The sequence below is a fragment of the Mustela erminea genome, chromosome 12 (genome assembly GCF_009829155.1).
Source record: "Mustela erminea isolate mMusErm1 chromosome 12, mMusErm1.Pri, whole genome shotgun sequence".
In the NCBI taxonomy this organism is placed as follows: Eukaryota; Metazoa; Chordata; class Mammalia; order Carnivora; family Mustelidae; genus Mustela; species Mustela erminea.
Genome location: NC_045625.1, coordinates 83,181,558 through 83,199,129, shown reverse-complemented (window position 1 = coordinate 83,199,129; position 17,572 = coordinate 83,181,558). Strand labels below are relative to the sequence as shown.

Here is a 17,572-nt window from a genome sequence, read left to right as displayed (position 1 = left end):
ATGTCATGTTTGTCAGTATTGGGGTTATAAAATATGTTCGCCAAACTTGTAAGTCTTAGGAAAGGACTTATAGAGAATGACTTGGGCGTTCATTTTGCAATGAATGTCTCATGATTACCTACAGTGTAGCTGATGCTGGGCTGGGGGCTGGTGTTACAGAGAGAGGTGAGTCCTTATGCTGCTCTTGGTAGGATCTGCACAGGAACAAATAAAAACCCGATGGTGCTTTGTAGTGCTTTGTTACAATGTATAATAGACATATTTCCAGGATGGTACAGGAATCCAGAAGGGAATAATAAAGCTGTTTCTAAAGGAAGCAATTCCTCAGCGGGTGGATAAGTGAACAGGCGTAACAGGAGACAAGGGGAATGTGCAAAGGGTCGTGCAACTGCAGAAGACAGTGTAGATTCTAGGAATTTCCAGCAAATAAGAATTGCAATCCTCATTTAAAACAATTCTTGAGTGAAGTTTTTACATTTCCTTTACCAGTTTAATATTTTCTTATTTCTCTGTATCTGTTTTTTTTTAAAACCTTGATTGTTAATTTCTCTTTTCTGTTCTGCAAAATTATTAAATCATTTGTTCCTAAAAAAGTTAATGAAATAGACACGGCTTAACCTTGTGTTCTTCCATCTCAGTGACATACTTTTTTTTCCTGCCTTGGATGGAATAGCTTAGATTTATGGCAGCGGATTCACAAAGAGATAGAAAGATAGACTAGACAAAGAATATGTAGTTTAAATTACTTGCTAAGTTTTTTTGTGCTCCTTGTAATATTCCAAAATATGATCAAGATCACTGTGCACATCTGTTGGTCTCAGTGTTGGAAAAGCCTTTGGGCTGCATATTATGAGATTTGAAACAAAGTGCATTCATAGTGGAAATGAACAAGAGGTTTAGACCAAATAGATACGTTGTAAGAAAGCCATTATGGTCTTATTTAAATATTTTCCACATTAAAGCAGGCTTGGAGGACTGCTGTCTTACTGCCATAATTTTTTTAACGAATGAGTTTACATCCATGATAAATTTTGTTTAATTCTCCTTAGAGTTCCCCATAAAGGATCTTTTGGAGTCCAGATTTGAATTAAACTTCCTCCAAGTGTAGTGAGTCCTTTATTAATTTTGAGCTTGTTTTTATAAACAGGTTTTTTTTTTTTTAAGTTCAAGAAGCCTAAGTAACAAAAGTCTGGAGAGTGGTTAAGTGTGTTGAATTTCTAATATGGTTGTAATATTGTTCACTGGGTGAGTATCTCTTGCACGCCTGCTAAGAGCCAGACCTTGAACTTTCATTAATAGTTTTATCTCTAGGTTCTAATAGATACAGCAACTCCCTGGCTTCATGGAGTTTATATTATTGGGAGGAAAAATAGACACCCCACCCCCCGGAGAGGGACATATGCGGATAATGAAATCATTGCCAAGTACAATAAAGGTTGGGAAGGAACTGCACTGGTGGTTGAGAATTTCAGTGGCGTAGAGAAGCACCTGCTTGGGATAGGGGAAGGACAGCATGAGGCATTATAAGGCAAGGTAGGCAGCAACTCTTACAAGGTCTTACAGGCCAAGGCGAGGAGTTTGAATTTTCTTCCAAATGCAGTGAGAAAAGCATTAGAGGATCTTATACAAGAGACTGATCTGAATGGATTTTCTTGTATGATCCTTCTTGTCTTGCAGAGAAGGGAGGCAGGGAGACCAGAAGGAGGCTGTTGTATGAGTCTAGGTGAAAGTGCTGGTGTCAGGGCTGATGGACAGCACTGGGGATGGAGAGAAGAGGTGGTTCTTCTTTTTCTTTAAATATTTTATTTATGTATTTTACACAGAGAGAAAGATCACAAGTAGGCAGAGAGAGGGGGGAAGCAGTCTTCCCGCAGAGCAGGGAGCCTGATGCGGGACTCGATCCCAGAACCCTGAGATCATGACCTGAGCCGAAGGCAGATGCTTAACCCACTGAGCCACCCAGGTGCCCAGGAGAGGTGGTTCTGAGAAACCAGCAGGACTTGGAGGTGGGTGGGGGGCAGGGAAGCAAGAGAGAAATCCAGGGTAACTCGTGGCATACTGACTTGTGTGAAAAAGGGGCCTTGAACGAGATGGGGATGTCAGAAGGGGCACGAGTGGAGTGTTTCAGTTCTGTTCAGAGCAAGTTACGTCTAACATGCTTTTAGGAAACCCAAAGGGAGCTGTCTGTTGGATATGTCCATCCAAAGCTAAGGAAGGGTCTGGGCTCTAGCTAAAATTATATTGGAGATGACCACACTGCCCATCAGTAGGTTGGCTTTAGTACATTTTAAAGAAGCATTTGGAGTATGACTGATAATACTGAAACTCTGTCTGTAGCACACATTCCCTGTTCATCCCGTGTGTATCCCCTGTTCATCCTCTGTTCCTTGATGACTCCGTGTAGGGCACACGCCGGTTGTGAAAATGAATAAAGTCTTCCTTGGTGACTCTTCTGTTATTCCTAATGCCTTTGCTGGGCACACAGGTCTTCCCTGCAGAACTTTCCAGATTCATGCTGGTATCCATAGATACGGCACCCTGACACGTAACTCGTCATTTCCGGGAAGCGCCATCTTGTGCCGCCCCCATGCCTTTGCAGATCCTGCTCCTTTGTCTTGGAACACATGCCAACTCTTTCACACCTTGCCGTCCACACACCATCATTTACAGAACAACCCTGTACTGTAGGTCCCCAGGCTCTGTGCCCCATCCGTACACTCCTCTGAGCCCCAGTACCCACGCTGCATGAGCACAGATGACACTGTTTTGTGACATTCCCAGCGGAACCTGGGTCTCATCGGTAGTACTGCTCTTTTTTTTTTTTCCCAAAGATTTTGTTTATTTATTTGACAGACAGAGATCACAAGTAGGCAGAGAGAGAGAGAGAGAGAAAGAGAAGCAGCCTCCTCGCCAAGCAGAGAGCCCGATGCAGGGCTTGATCCCAGGTCCCTGGGACCATGATCTGAGCCGAAGCAGAGGCTTTAACCCACTGAGCCACCCAGTGCCCTGGTAGTACTGCTCTTGAACCCGGCAAGGGCAGCCTTCGCTGGGACACCCAACCTAGGTCTCGTACTTGGCTTCTCTCCAGCCCTTAACTGGCTGTGCCCCTTCTCCACAGGGCAGCAAGTCAGGCAAGCTCAGGGGATGTGCCCAGGAGCAGCGCATGTGCTCCCTTCTCTACCATGCTCCAGGGATCCAGGACCCCACATTCTAGAATTCTCTGCACTGGTGATGCCGAGTCTGCTGTGAGGACCTCTTTCCCAGGTCCCTGCTGCTGTGAGGGAGCCCCGCCCCAGTCTCCACCCTGGGGTCTGAAGGGTGGGGAGCACCTTACACAGGGTTTTCCACCCGTGAGCTCTCAGGCCCTGAGAGGTGTGGGGTAGGACTGCCATGGAGAAGAGAAGGTGGCCGGCCAGGGGTCCGGTGAGCCCTTTCTGGCCCAGAACGATGAGGAGCCTGAGAGTTCTAGATCCAAAGCCCTGACTTTCCACGTCAGGTTCTGGGAGGACTTGAAAACAGTGGTGCTGGTTGGGGCGGAGGTACCTGTGGGCAGCTGGTGCCCAGTTGAGGCTGGTGAGTGAGGAGGACCCTCCCGGCATACTGGGTGTGGGTCCAGACCCTGAGTGTGTCAGGTCGGTCTGTCCTTAGGCTGCCTGTGTTTGACACTGAGCCCAGCCCCTCCCCCAGCCCCTGGCACACGGGTCCGGCACATGCATCTGTGTGTTTCTGAAGGAGTGATCTAGTCCTCCGTGCCTTCTGTGGCCTCGTGAGGAATCAGGGTAGCCTGAGCCTCCTGAAACCCACTGGGCACCACACCTTCTGTGTACTGGTCGAACTGACCCCTCCGGCTCAGCTGTCTATGGGTGCAGCCCGTATCAAGAGGGGGGTTCTGCACACACTACGTGGGGTTCTGCACATACTCAGAGTGAACAAAAGCTGCTGTGCAGCCCATACCAGCTGGTCAAAGAAGTCTTTTTTTCTTTGCAGGGCTGAGTCTGCCCAGAGGAGATGTTCCCATTTTTGACAGAGAGGTGGGCTTTTGCTAGGTCAGAAGGGGTGCTTTTTTGTCATTTCCACAAAGGGCCTTAGGGCCCCAGGGTCATGGCAGGGTAGAAAATGTGGCTCCCTCGGGGCCCAGTTTTTCATGACTTAAGTTCTCAAGATCCTGAAGCTGTAAGCGTTCCATGTGGCAGAGTGTTTGAGTGATTGTCTCTGTGCCTTTGGCTCCTCTCCCCTCCCCCCACCCAGCCCCAGACAGGAAGCTGTGATCCAAGTCACAGGTGCTCGTGCCTGTCCCCAGCACTCGCAGGCCTGTCTCCACGCTCCTCCCACACAGATAGAGGGGTCCCTGGGTAAGCTCAGCCATCCTTTTCTCCAGCTCCCTCTGCCTGCCTTTCAATAGGGTGAATTAACATCGTGTTTGGGAGTGGGAAGGTGGGGTGGGGGGCAGAGTGCTTTCTGTGAGCCAAGGCATGACCCTGTCTGTGTGTTTTGATGACTCCCCCACCACCCCCACGTAGAGCTCTCCAAAGGGAAACAGCAGGCCCAGGCAGGAGGGAGCCTGGGATTCCAAAGATGCTTGGCTGTATTAACACTAGGGAACGGGCACATAGTTTTCCTGCGGGGTTGCTACCAATCACAACATTGCCCCATCCTTCCTGGATTTCTTTGGGTTGGGCTGGACATCGGGTTGAGCCTGTTCCTTGATCCTGAAAAAAGAGGGTATGTTTCGTTTTGAGACACCAGCACAGCGGTGAGCTCTGAGACATCCTGCCACGTGTGTGAGATTTGAGATATCCTCAAACTGAAGATTTGGAATCCGCCCCCCCGCCGCCCCGCCGCTACTTTCAAAATCATGGGAATTGAAATAGTTTAGTAATAAGATTGAGAGTCGCTCCTGTGAACTGAATGCCCCACCTGACAAGAAGTCTTTGCCAGAGTGGACAGAAGAACCAAAATCTTGAATTCTGTCTTCCCTTAAATTACGGTTGCTTGGCACACCACGGTCCCAGAGATGTACCCGGGTGAGGTTTGCAGACAAAGGGCACCTGCCGCCAGGAGATGCCCTGTCTCCGCTTGAAGTCTCCCCTGTTCAGAGCAGTTGCGACACCGGGGGGCGGGGGTGGTCTTTGTATTTTGTCCTGTGACTGCTGCTGTATTGAATTCCGATGGAATGAATGGTGTCTGCCCCCACCACAGTGAAACGGGTATTACAGCCCCCTTCCGCCTCGCGTGCGTTTCTAGAAGCAGCAAGGAGCTGGAGAGCAAAGTCCGCCTGTGGGCATCACAAAAAACCGCTTAGAGGAGGAGCTCCGAAGGGTGAACCCTGGGCCTCTCTGGGTGGGGGAGGCGGCTGGCCGCTTTTACGTTCTTTGTGTTTCTGTGTTTCATGGACCTCAGACAGCAAGAAAAGGGAGGAAGGAAAGAAGAAAGAAGGAAAGATACCTCTGGGAGGTATCTGGGATGCGAAATTGATCCCTGTCCTTGTTTTTCATCTCATGTCATCATTCTAAAAAAACTCAACATTGATTTAACATCCCAGTGGCCAAAGGGGAGGAAGAAGACATTTATGAAGCATCGACGTCATGTGTAAGGACGGATAATAAAACACCCTGTCAGCCCTCCGGCTGCTTCTCTATGAAGCATAGTGGACAGACTCACGGACACATTCCTCCAACTTCCAGGTTCGAGGTCTGTGTACGTGCCGCGCACCGTGCTGGGTTTTGTGATCTGCACGTAAATACGAGGAGGTTGTTCCCCACCAAAGCGTTGACCTTGTAGCGGAAGGAAAAGAAAATGAAGCTGATGATGGCAGTTTGGTCAGCAAGTGTCCTCATAGGGGCAGGCTCAGGGCGCCCTTGGGGCTCAGAGGAGAAGCAGTGAACTCTGATTTGGGAGGGCTAGGCGGGCTTGTGGAGGGAAGTGGAACCCGGGTTATATCTCGAGGCCAACGAGTGCCTGGCGGGTCAGGCACACCGTGAATGCCACAGCAGGTGGCGGGCCACCAGAAGTCATCCCACGTGGCTGCAGCCCTTGTGGGGCGGCAGTGGGGAGGAAGGTGTTAGAGACCCAGTCAGGAGAGGTCCCAAGCCGTTCTGAAGACTTTTGAGTTCTGCCCCGAAGCAGCAGGAAATCCACCGCTGCATTTTATTTTATTTTATAGATTTTATTTATTTATTTGACAGAGATCACGAGTAGACAGAGAGGCAGGCAGAGAGAGGGGGAAGCAGGCTCCCTACTGAGCAGAGAGCCCGATGCGGGACTCGACCCCAGGACCCTGGGATCATAACCTGAGCCAAAGGCAGAGGCTGTAACCCACTGAGCCACTCAGGCACCCCCACCGCTGCATTTTAAAGAGGGAGCGTGGCTTAGGCAGGTTTGCATCACAGAAAGGTTCCTGTAGCCGTGTTGGGCCCCAGCAAGGCCGCTCACGAGGCTGAGGCCATAATCTATGCAAGAAACCGTGATGTCCCAGTGAAGATGGTAGCAGGGAAGATGCCAAGAAAGTGTCAGAACCAAAGACGACCATTGAGGAGATTGGAGCGCTTGACTGATGGACTGTGGGGGGGTAGTAAGGAGGAGTGGGGAAGGCCCCTGGATTTGGGGCTTGGACCACCAGGTGGAAGACAGGAACCTTCTCTGAAGGCGGTGGAATATGAGGCGTGGAAGTTGGAGCTTATAGGATTGATAGAGCCTGTAAGATGCTGCAGGGACCCTGAAAGCCACCGAACACAAAGACCGATCTAGAGCTCCAGAAGGAGAGCTGAGACCCAGCACTGTTTGGAAGTTATCACAGGTAGGTTGCATTTGAAGCTGCTGGGGATGGAAGAAATGATTCAGAAGGCATGAGAAGAAGAAATTCAAAACACCACACGGAACATCAGTCATTAGGAGGGAGCCTGCCAAAGAGAGACGCAATCGAACGGGTAGGGGAACCTGGAAAAAAGAACCTGCTCACGCTCTCCCCCAGGTCTGCTGTCATGGACAAAAGGGCATAGAGCAAATGACAGGTGGCACAAAGGCCCACGCAGACTGTGTTTGCCTCTTTAACAGGTGTCCCAGGACATCACCGTCCACCAACCTCTCATTTCCAGAATATCTGGGAATACAGGTTTCTCTTGTTTCTCAAACTGGGCACATTGCCTCCCCAAACAGGATCCAGGTTGTGTGAGTAAGGAGCATCAGAAAAGGGGATTTGGGGCAAGCCCATGGTCATGTTGGCCATGCCAGGGAGCCAAGGGAAGACGGTCCCTCAGTGAAGAAGGACTGGTCGTCTGTCACTTGCCCAGACACGTCCGAGCCCACGGTGTAGCTCAAGGGCTTTTCCCAGGTCAGCGCTTTGGGGAAGTTCAGAAAGATCATGAAAGAAACCACGAGGACAAAACCACGTGTGGCGTGGACGTGGGCAGGAGTGGGGATTGCTGTGCTTCTCGAAGTGACGGCGGGGAGCGTGCCCATGTCTCTGGAGGGTTTGACCTTGAGCGTAAGGGAAGTGAGACAAGGTTGCCCCCCCAGAGGGAGCGGCAGGGGCAGGACATGGAGGGTCTCAGGAGAGAACAGACCTGCTCCTGTTCCCAAGGTGAAGAGCCAGATAGAGAGAGAGAGAGAGAGAAAGTCCAGGTAAAAGGCTAACTGGGGCTGACGGGGGGAGGTGCTCCAGGCAGGGGTGTGCTGGAAGGAATCCAGACACCTTAGCTGTGCCCGGGACAGAAGGCTGGGAGTCGGTGTCGCAGATGGGGATGGCAGCCAGCGAAGGGACCATTCATCCCTCTGGGAGGCAGGAGATGAGCTGCAGAGATGGCGGGGAGGGGCGGAAGGAGATAAATGAAGTCTTCAAATAGGCGGTGTGTAGTCCCAGAGTGGTTAAGAGCCCTGCGCGCTCCCATCCTGGCTCTGCGCTCGCTTACTGCGTGAGCTTGGGTACGTTACGTAACGTCTCTGTGCCTTGGTTTTCTCCTCTGTAAAAAAAAAACGGGGAAACCTCCTATCAGGTGTTGGGAGAATCGCATGCGTTAATTCATGCAGTCCTTACAGGTGTGCCTGGCACAGGAGGTGCTCCACGGATCCGCGGGAGTCATAATTATGAATGGGACCGAGGGCAGAGGCACTCTGGGGCCCCGGAAACACCAGAATGGGAGCGGTGGGCAGAGGGTGAGGAGGGCGCTGCCTGGGAGGCACTGTGTGCTTCTAGAATGGAAGGAATCAGGAAGTCCTCAGAGACGGGAGACCCTTGACTGATACCCGGGTTCACGGAGAGGCCCTTTCAGGGCGAGCAAACCCTGTGGGCTCAGGCAGGGGTGCGGTCTGCGGTCTCTTGAGACTTGAGAGTGCCACGTGAGGTGCAGGGAGCCGTGCACATGTACGTGTGTGTGTGTGTGTGTGTCTCTCCGCCCCAAGGGAGGGAGACAGGCAGGCAGAACAGCGGCCTGAGCTGGGTGGGTGCCCAGACTCTGCAGGACCCTGAGTGGCCTGGGTCACCTCTGCAGCCACAGGAAGTTCGGAAGCAGAGCAGTGACGGGATCTCCTCCGTCTTGCAGTGCCCGTCCCAGTGAGGGCAGCTGATGGCGATGACGGTGACCTTATACCTCTGGAGTATGCTCTGGGCCGGGGTCCCTGAAAGGGCTTTACAGATTGGTCCGTCCTCACCCCTGCCCGGGCAGAAAGGCCCTGTTGTTTCCCCATCGCTCAGATGAGAGAACTGAGGCCCACAGATGAAGTGACTCAGGGAGACCGCGCAGCTGGTGAAGCCGGACAGTGTGACTCAGAGCCCGTTCCCGTGACCACCACGCTGTCACCATCTGTCCCGACAGCATGTGGCTCAGAGGAGAGGGTGACAGGTGGAGGGTGGGCCCATGACCTCAGCTAAGCCTGTGACAGACTACCGAGGGTACTTTTCTTTTCTTTCTTTCTCTCTCTCTCTCTCTCTCTTTTTTTGTTTCTGTCTTCTTCAGATTAGAAGTGAATAGTGGACGCATTAGGTAGATGGCTGGGGCCTTCCAGAACCCAGTGGCTAACTGGGGATTACGACAGGATTCACAGGGCGGGACGACCATCAGGCACTTGGACTCTGTCTGTCTGTCTCCCTGGAAACGCAGGGCCTTGTCTGTGTGTCTTTCTGCAGTCTGGTGAAATTGCCTGTTCTGAGTTCCACTCATCCGTGACTTGGGCTGGCACCGTCCTGGGCCTGACCTGATGAGGTCAAGGCCAACACCGGCTTGATTGTGCAGCTGGGGTGGGGGCAGCGAGGGACACACCAGGGAGGAACAGAGGGGCTGCTGCTCTTAGAAGTCGCACTAGTGGCGTGACCTTCCCTAGGAAGTGAAGCTTGAAACCTCAGTCGTGTCAGACGGCCCCCTGCCCTGCTCCCCCAGACCCAGCCAGTGGCCGGGTTCTGGCGACGTTTTCCACGTCAGCACCACACGGGGCGCCTTCTGCTCAGTCTCTGGCTCCGCCGGAATATTCTAGATTCCCATCACCGGGACCCCTGCAGCAGTCTGGCCCTCCCTCCCCGCTGCTCTTGTCTCCTCTTCATAACACTCTTAAAAAGTCTTCATGGCCCCTTACTCAAAAGCCTTCAGCAGATACCCCCCAATTTGTGATAGTCATGGTTGGCTCCCAGGGCAGTTCAGCCCGGGGCTGCTTTCTGTCTCCACCTTGATTCCCCTCTGTTCGGTCAGTCTTCCTCCATCACCAGCAGTCCCCTTCCACACCCCTGCCTCGACCCCTTACCTGGACCTCTGTCCCCTCCCTGTCCTCTGAACACTGCCTATTACCCTCGATTCTCCGGCTAAGCGGTTGGTCCATTGAAAGCAGCTCTCAGCCCGTTGTGTCTTCAGCACAACCGGGCACATAGCAAACACTTGGGAAATTTAATATCTACTGATTAATAGCCGATTTATGACCTCTTGGCCTTGGGGTTTTTTTCCCCTTTTTAATTCTTCATTGCATTTTTTAGAACATTCCAGATGAGCCCTCTGACTGCGATAATTGAGTACTTGTTAGAAGCAAAGCCAAGGAAAAGGAATTAACTCCTAATCCAGTTAAAGACTTTCTCATTATGCTGTGGGCTTGTGTTTTGGCTTCTCTCTTAGGCGCCTTGACAACAGGGGACCATCATATTCATTATGTGTTCCCCCAATGTGCCTTATGGACAGGATTTCCAGAACCGGTGTCGGAATAGATGAGTATCGTTCCGGACAAGAAGCACGTCAGACGTTGGTCATCTCATTACTCATGTTTTCCCTGTCTCTCTCCATTTATATCTGTGCCTCGTCGGAAGCTGCCCATATTACTTACTGCTGGTTGAGTTCATTAAGCCTGGAACTGCAGAATATTTGGGGACAGAATTTTTCTTCTACTGGGCGTCTTTCTGCCCTTACCATCTTTCCTGTGCTCAGCCACAGTCTCCCCTACGTACTTTTAGGTTATTTCAGCTTTCAGACTCTGCCCCCCAACACACAGAGCACTCAGCCCATACTCCCCCCACTGACCCCCCCACTCCCCGCTGCTACACCCCCCACCCCCACACCCACCCCCACTCCAGGAGCACCTGGTTCAGAGGAAGTTCTCTGGGGGTAAGCCACCAGCTGTCCTTTGCACTTGGGGCACTCAGGAGATCTGTTACTTAGGCTTTCTCAGTAGATGAAATGGATCCAGAAACACTTTGCAAACTGCTACAGGAGCAAAACCAAATAGTTTTCCATTCTTTCCTTCTGAAGCCAAACATTTTCTACCCCTCTTAGCTGGCTTTACGTTTGCATATGGTTTACACAGTTGTTACAATTGTAACAATTGAATTATTATTGTAACAATTGAATTATTCCTGGCATGTGGTCTTTGGAGGGGGGGTGAATAGTTGCAAAATAAAATGCGGACAGAAAGCTTGATCTGGTAAATTAAAAAAAAAAAAAGAAAGAAAAGAAAAGAAAATTTACAAAGTGGTAAGAATACAGTATTGTGCAGTCGGCCTTGTACCAAATGTCCAGCCAAAAAAGTGGGGAACAAGAAAGTTAAGCATTAGAGCAAGGCAAAAATCCAGCTGTGTGATCTCTTTAGTGATTGTCCCAGATGTCTCTGGGACAAGACCAGAAAGCAACAGTGTTGGTTGGTCTTCACAGGTTCTTTCCCCACGTGCCAAACAGAAGCCCAGGTGTTGTGATTCCTGACCCTCCAACAAAACCACCAAACACACCCACACGTCCCATGTCCTCGGGTATCGAACTCGAAGATGGGCAGGACGGGGCTATGCAGTACTGGAGTTCTGAAATTCTGTGAATTGCGCTGGTCTGGGAACCACACATCCCTCAAAGTGGTTTTCATGGGCTGCTTCCTTCTGTCTCTGGGGTACCGGGAAGATGGTTTGGAAAGGCCTATGCATCCTTGTAGCACAACCTTTGTTGGAAACAAATTATGAGGGGTTCATTTTATGCTGAGTCTTCTGTCTTCTCTGTTCCTTCATTTTGTGAGATCCGTTCTGAGATTGGGCAAATGTGTTTCCTGAGAGACTCCATGAGCCCCACAGTGTGTCTTGGTTGGCCTCCATTTTGATTCCTAGTGAGCCGGCACCATCACTGGGAATAGGTTTCGGCTGTGGCTTGGTCATAGAAGCATTAGACACACGAAATGAAACCTCGCTTAAATGATGTTCATCAAAAAGCATGGGGGCACTTCATGGTGAGTCCAGGAGCACCACGGTTCTGTTCGTCCAGCGTTAGGCCCCACAGCTGTGCAGCTCCCTGTGTCCGAACACAAGGGTGTGTGGGTGATCTCCCTGCCTTGCACACCCGTCTCACAGGCAGCCTGGCTGCATTTCTTCGACAGCTTCTGCAAATATTCTATAAAGAAATACATCTGGCCTGGGATTTCCTAATATAACAAGTCTTTTCTGGTCTAAAAAAATCTAGGCATTTCTACTGGGGAAACTGCATCAGGGATTTTCAGTTTGGCGCATTTTTGTTGCTTGTGGTTAGGCCTTGGAGAATTTTCCGTCCCATTCTGATTTGCGCTGCTTGGTTGTTACTCTTGTTACTCATTGCCAAAGCCACATTCCAGAATAGGAGACCACTAGTGCCCCGGAAGGATGGCAATATTCTTACCTCCCCAACAGATCTATTTACAAGGCTGACATTTTCCTAAGAATGGCTTTTGAGGGTTTCGTGAGTATATATACATTTGCACCGGTGTGTTTTTTATTCAGGCGAAGGATTGATCAGGGACTTATAAGCATTAGGTAGAATGAGCGATCTGGAAATCTGTTCGTAAACCTTGAAGTAATATCCTTACCTTTGGGCTGCTTCTGGGTAAATTCCTTTAACAAAAGATGCAAATTCAACATCTCGTGCACACCCACGAAAGTATGTTAGTATGCTCCTTCATGCCGTTGGGTCTCTCTCTAAGCAAGCTCCCGTGCAACCTGGCATTTTTCCTCCCTCTCTGCTTCTCAACCTTGTGTCCCCTGAAAGCTAAGTCCATTTTTCCATATTCTGCAGAAACGGAGTTTCCCAGGCTCCGTAAAGGCTCACTCGGGCAGTTCCTCCTCCAAGAACCCAGAGGGGGACACATACCACGTTGCACTGTAGCTGTCCCTACGTCTGTCTCTCCTACGGATGTGACTTCTTCGAAGGTTATGATCTTTGTCTTCATGGCTCCAAGGCTAAGTTCACTGCCTGACATGTCACGTTCAGTGAATGAACGAATGAATTGAGTGGAATGAATGATAAAAGATTGCATGACTTAATTTGCTGGCAGATAACGGAAGTGAACTCAGAAGAACGTAATTTAAACCCAGAGGATGAACATCAGCGAGCAGGCATGACCAAGGCCCCAAATATTTTTTAATCGCTTTCCCTCTTGGGAAATGTTCAAGGCTGTGTTACCGTACGTAGCCTGAATGGCAAGAAAGCATTTGAATGTGGCTATCTTGCGGAAGATCAATTCGCATAAGGCAGGTTGAACTCGTAACGAGCAAATAATTAATGAGTCTCCTCATTCCAAGGAGGATCGGAGATGAGGCTCTGTCAAGAAATGGCAGTGGCACCAATTCACGGGTAGTATCTCATGGGGTCGGCAGAATTCATGGCAGAAGAGAAAAGATGGGCGCCCAAGGTCCCCGGGAGTGGACGGCAGACATGGGCATAAACCCTAAACCCTCTTCGGAGGCCGGTTTAGCACTCTGCCCATTTGTCCTGGTGGCTTTGCTCCATTTGTGTTTAATGAAGTGTCTTTTTTTATGAGAAGACCAGTAAGGACTTGTGGGTAGTGCCCCTCACCTCTTGCTTCTCTCTGTTGGTTGGCTTATTTAGTTGGGAAATTAGGTAATTAGTTGTTTTGCCCCCCCCCCCCATTTGGCCCTGCGTGGTGAGCAGACTCGCTCTGTGGCAGATTAAAAATATGGACTTCCGTATTTTTGGCCCTCGCTGGAAAATCGGAGGTTCACAGGGTCACTGCAGACTCCACTATGGGCTCCCAGGTGTCACAGATCTAAAACTTGTAGTAACTGTAGAGTTTTCAAAAGCTCCCCTACCTAACCTTGTGAACTCAGAAACACCCTCTGGGTTGAGACTCACTAATGGAGAACAGAGCTTACAGAAAATAATTATGAAATAAATATCGCTGCATTTGCAAATGGAAAAGTGAAGTGCACGAGTCAGTAGACGGTCCTGTGATCGTCACATAGCGAGGAGAGAGCGCGTGCGGTTGTGGAGAGAACTGACTTGAAGTCACTCAGCTCCGGACCGCGTCTCAGCTCTGCCACCTCTTGACTTGAGAGCCCCATTTTCTGAGGTCACTGTCTCACCCCTACACTTGAGGAAGGAGCCACGGAGGACCCCGGCTCCTCTGTAAGCTCTTTGCAGATCCCCAGAGCTGTATAACTGGATCACGGGGCCGCCATCCCCCATGGGATGCATTTCCAGGGATGGTTTCCAGAGGGCTGGTCATGGGAGCCATAGACAGGGACTGGCAGGTACAGGGGGTAAGGGAGAATTCAAGGTGTCTTCCCCCCTCTCTCTGCCTTGTGGGGTGTCTCCATCAGTGACTCTGTCTTCTGCATGCCTCCAAACATACCTTCCCTTCTGTGGTTCCAGCTTCTGCCAGTCAACCTTCATCACGATGTTCTGGTCCCAACAGAGAACCTCCTGCATTTGAGGTTTGTTAACCCCCCTTTCTGGTGGGATGCCTCTAGCCTTTAAGGCAGTTAGTGGCTTCCTGCTGATGTGAGTTTCTGCATTTCATTGCCATGTTTGCTTAGCTTTTCAGCTCACCTGTCACATTTGTAACTAAGTCCATGTATTACCTTCCTTTCTCTCTCTTTTTAGTTTATTTTAGAGAGAGAGAGAGAGAGAGGCAAAGAGAGTGCCAGCTGGAAGGGTAGAGGGAGAGAGAGAATCTCAAGCAGACTCTGATTATGAGATCATGACCTGAGCCAAAACCAAGAGTCGGATGCTTAACTGACTGAGCCACCCAGCTGTGCCCAAGCTCCTACTCTCTAACATACCCAGAATGCTTTCCATTTTTGCCACTGGACCCTGACAACTCTTATGAAGTCATAGAACATCTTTATTGCCTTCACTAGTCAGGGTGGCTGAGATCAGCCCAAGCCTCTGAAGCTGAAAATACCGATTCCCCAGACCCACCCCACGGAGGTAGTGATTTAGTTGTGGTGGTGTGTGGACCAAGAATCTGGATTTCCAGAAAGTTCCCTGGGTGGTTTTGCCACCTAGCACTGGGATAGGGACCAACAGAGCCAGGCAGAGGTGGAGGGGCTGGGAGTAGAGGGTCACTGGGTCACACCCCCATGGAGGGCTTCTCTTCTACAGATCAGGCTCGCAGCGGGAGAGCCTGCCTTGGCAGAATTAGAAACGTCAACCTCCCGTGGGTGTCACAGGACAGTCAACTATGTGTGTCCACAATTGGAGGATGCTAAGGGATTATTTGCAGTGTTAAATGAGATCACACATAGGTGTTGCTCAACAAATGATCGTGTCTCACCTTCCCTCAAATTAAGTGAAAGCACAGAAGTGCAGAAGGCTGTGAAATTATGTAAATTATTCCTGAAGCTAACAGAATCTAGATACTAGATATCAGAAAGGATAGATAAGAATTTAATAGTTAAAAAAAAATCTCATTGCTTGGTGTGTATCATGGTTATCTGAGCTGTTGTCTCAACATTCTAACCATAGGACACTGGCGGTTGGCTCTCTTGACTGTCAGAGATAATTTAAGAAAATAAGTTCTAACTGGGAGCCTGGATCAGATTGCATGTTAACACATTCCCGAAGGAGACCTGAGTCTTCTGATTATGCCCTTACTTGGCCACTGGAATTACCGCATACCAGGATCATACCAGAGACCATAACTTTGAGCACTTTACTGTCCAGTTCTTATCAAAAGGTTGGTTATGAGAAATAATTTTCATGGAGGATTGCCTGAAGGGTGTGCAATCCATTCGTTCCTCATTTAGATAGCCTAAATATTATTCATGGTTTAAGTCAAGTCATTGGCCCTCGATGTAATATCTTCTTGTCAGTTTCCCTTTACTTGGCTGGATTAGTGAAAAAAGATACATCTATCCTTATGGAATTTTTGCACTCTGTGTTAAAAGAGGGAACTCTCAATTTAAGAAAACAGTTCCATTTACAGTTGCACCAAAAGCAATAAAATACATTGGCATAAACTTAACCAAAGAGGGGAAAGACCTGCATTCCAAAAACTATAAAACACTGATGAGAAAATATGAAGGTGACACAAACACATGGAGACCTGTTCCATGCTCATGGCTTGGAGGAATCCATATTGTCAAAGTGTCCGTACTATCCAAGCCGTCTGCAGATTTAATGCAATCCCTATCAAAATACCAGCAACATTTTTCACAGACTAGAACAAATCCTGAAGTTTGTGTGGAACCGCATAAGACCCCAAACAGCCAAAGCAGTCTTCAGAAAGAAGAACATAGCTGGAGGTGTCACAATCCCAGATTTCCAGATCGACTACAAAGCTGCAGTAATCAAAACGGTATGGCCCTGGCGGGAAAACAGACACATAGATCAATGGAACAGAGCAGAGAGCCTAGAAGTCAACCTTCACTTATGTGGTCAGTTGATTTACAACAGAGGAGACGAGAATATGCAAGGGGGAAAGACCGTCTCTTCAACAAATGGTCTTGGGAAAACTGGACGGCCCCATGCAAAAAAATGAAACTGGACCGCTTCCTTACAGCGTACGCAAATATACACCCAAAGTGGGTTAAAGACCTCACTGTGAGACCTGAAACCATAAAACCTCTACCAGGTAGTGATCCATAGAAACATTTTTCTGGACCTGTGTCTTGAGGCAAGGGGAACAAAAGAAAAATTAAACCATTGGGACTACACCAAAATAAAAAGCTTTTGCACCTTTTGCAAGGGAGATCATCAACAAAACAAAAAGGCAACCTACTGAATGGGAGAAGATATTTGCCAGCGATATATGCAGTAAAGGGTTAATAGCCAAAATATATAAAGAACTTATACAGCTCAACACACATAGAACCCCAATATCCATTTTAAAAATGGGCAGAGCATCTGAATAGACATGTTTCCAAAGGAGACATACAGATGACCAACAGACACACGGAAAGATGCTTAACATCACTCTTGGTCAGAGAAATGCAAATCAAAAAACCACAATGAGGCATCACCTCACACCAGTCTGAATGGCTAGAATCCAAAACGCAAGAAATAACAAATGCTGGCAAAGATGTGGAGAAGATGTTCCATTGGTGGGAATGCAAGCTGGTTGCAGACCCTGTGGAAAACAGTACGGAGGTTTCTCAAAAAATTAAAAACAGAATTACCATATGATTCAGTAATCCTGCTATTGGATATTTACCCACAGAAAACAAAACACTAATTTGAAAAGATATACGCACCCCATTGTCTGTTGGAGCACTGTTTACAATACAGAATCAACCCAAGTGTCCACTGGTAAATAGTGGATCAAGAAGATGTGGTATATTTATACAATGGATTCTTACTCAGCCTTAAAGTGAGGAGATCTAACATCTGCAACAATATGGATGGGTCTAGAGGGTATCATACTAAGCAAAATATGTCAGACAGAGAACGATAAATGCCAAGTAATTCCATTCATGGGTGGAATTTAAGAAACAAAACCAGTGGACACACGCATACACAAAGAAACAGATCCCCCCCCCCAAAAATAGACTCCTAATACAGAAACCAAACTGGTGGCTCCCAGAGGGGAAGTGGGTGGGGGGTGGGAGAAGTAGTTAAAGGAGTTGAGGGTCTACTTACCTTGATGAGCACTGAGAAATATAATGAAGTGTTAAGTTATACTGAAAACCTGAAACTATTACAACAAACACTGCGTTAATTATGTTTCCTTTAAAAAGAGAGAAAGAGGAAACTCTCTAGGTGTTTCTAGATGAGGAAACCAGTACGTTACCAAGGCCCGGGCGTCAGACTAGCGTGAAACGACTCCCCTGTGAGCCAGGAGGCAGGAGCACAGCAGTGCTGTATTTATAGGAAACTGAGGACTGAGCAAAGAAGCCAGTAACCAGCCAAGATCTATATGA

The 17,572-nt window shown here is 48.9% G+C and overlaps 1 protein-coding gene across 4 annotated transcripts in view; it reads left to right on the top strand.

Moving 5' to 3' along the window:
- PIP5K1B (phosphatidylinositol-4-phosphate 5-kinase type 1 beta) overlaps nucleotides 1-17,572 on the top strand; it is a 290,962-nt gene that overhangs the window by 92,359 nt on the left and 181,031 nt on the right. Inside the window, exon 1 of one of the 4 annotated variants that reach the window (XM_032306744.1) lies at nucleotides 7,899-7,920. The exons of the other annotated variants lie outside the window; for them this stretch is intronic. The gene's annotated coding sequence lies outside the window, so the exon portion shown is untranslated. Of the gene's footprint in view, nucleotides 1-7,898; nucleotides 7,921-17,572 lie in introns of those variants that run through there. 4 annotated transcript variants of the gene reach the window in all.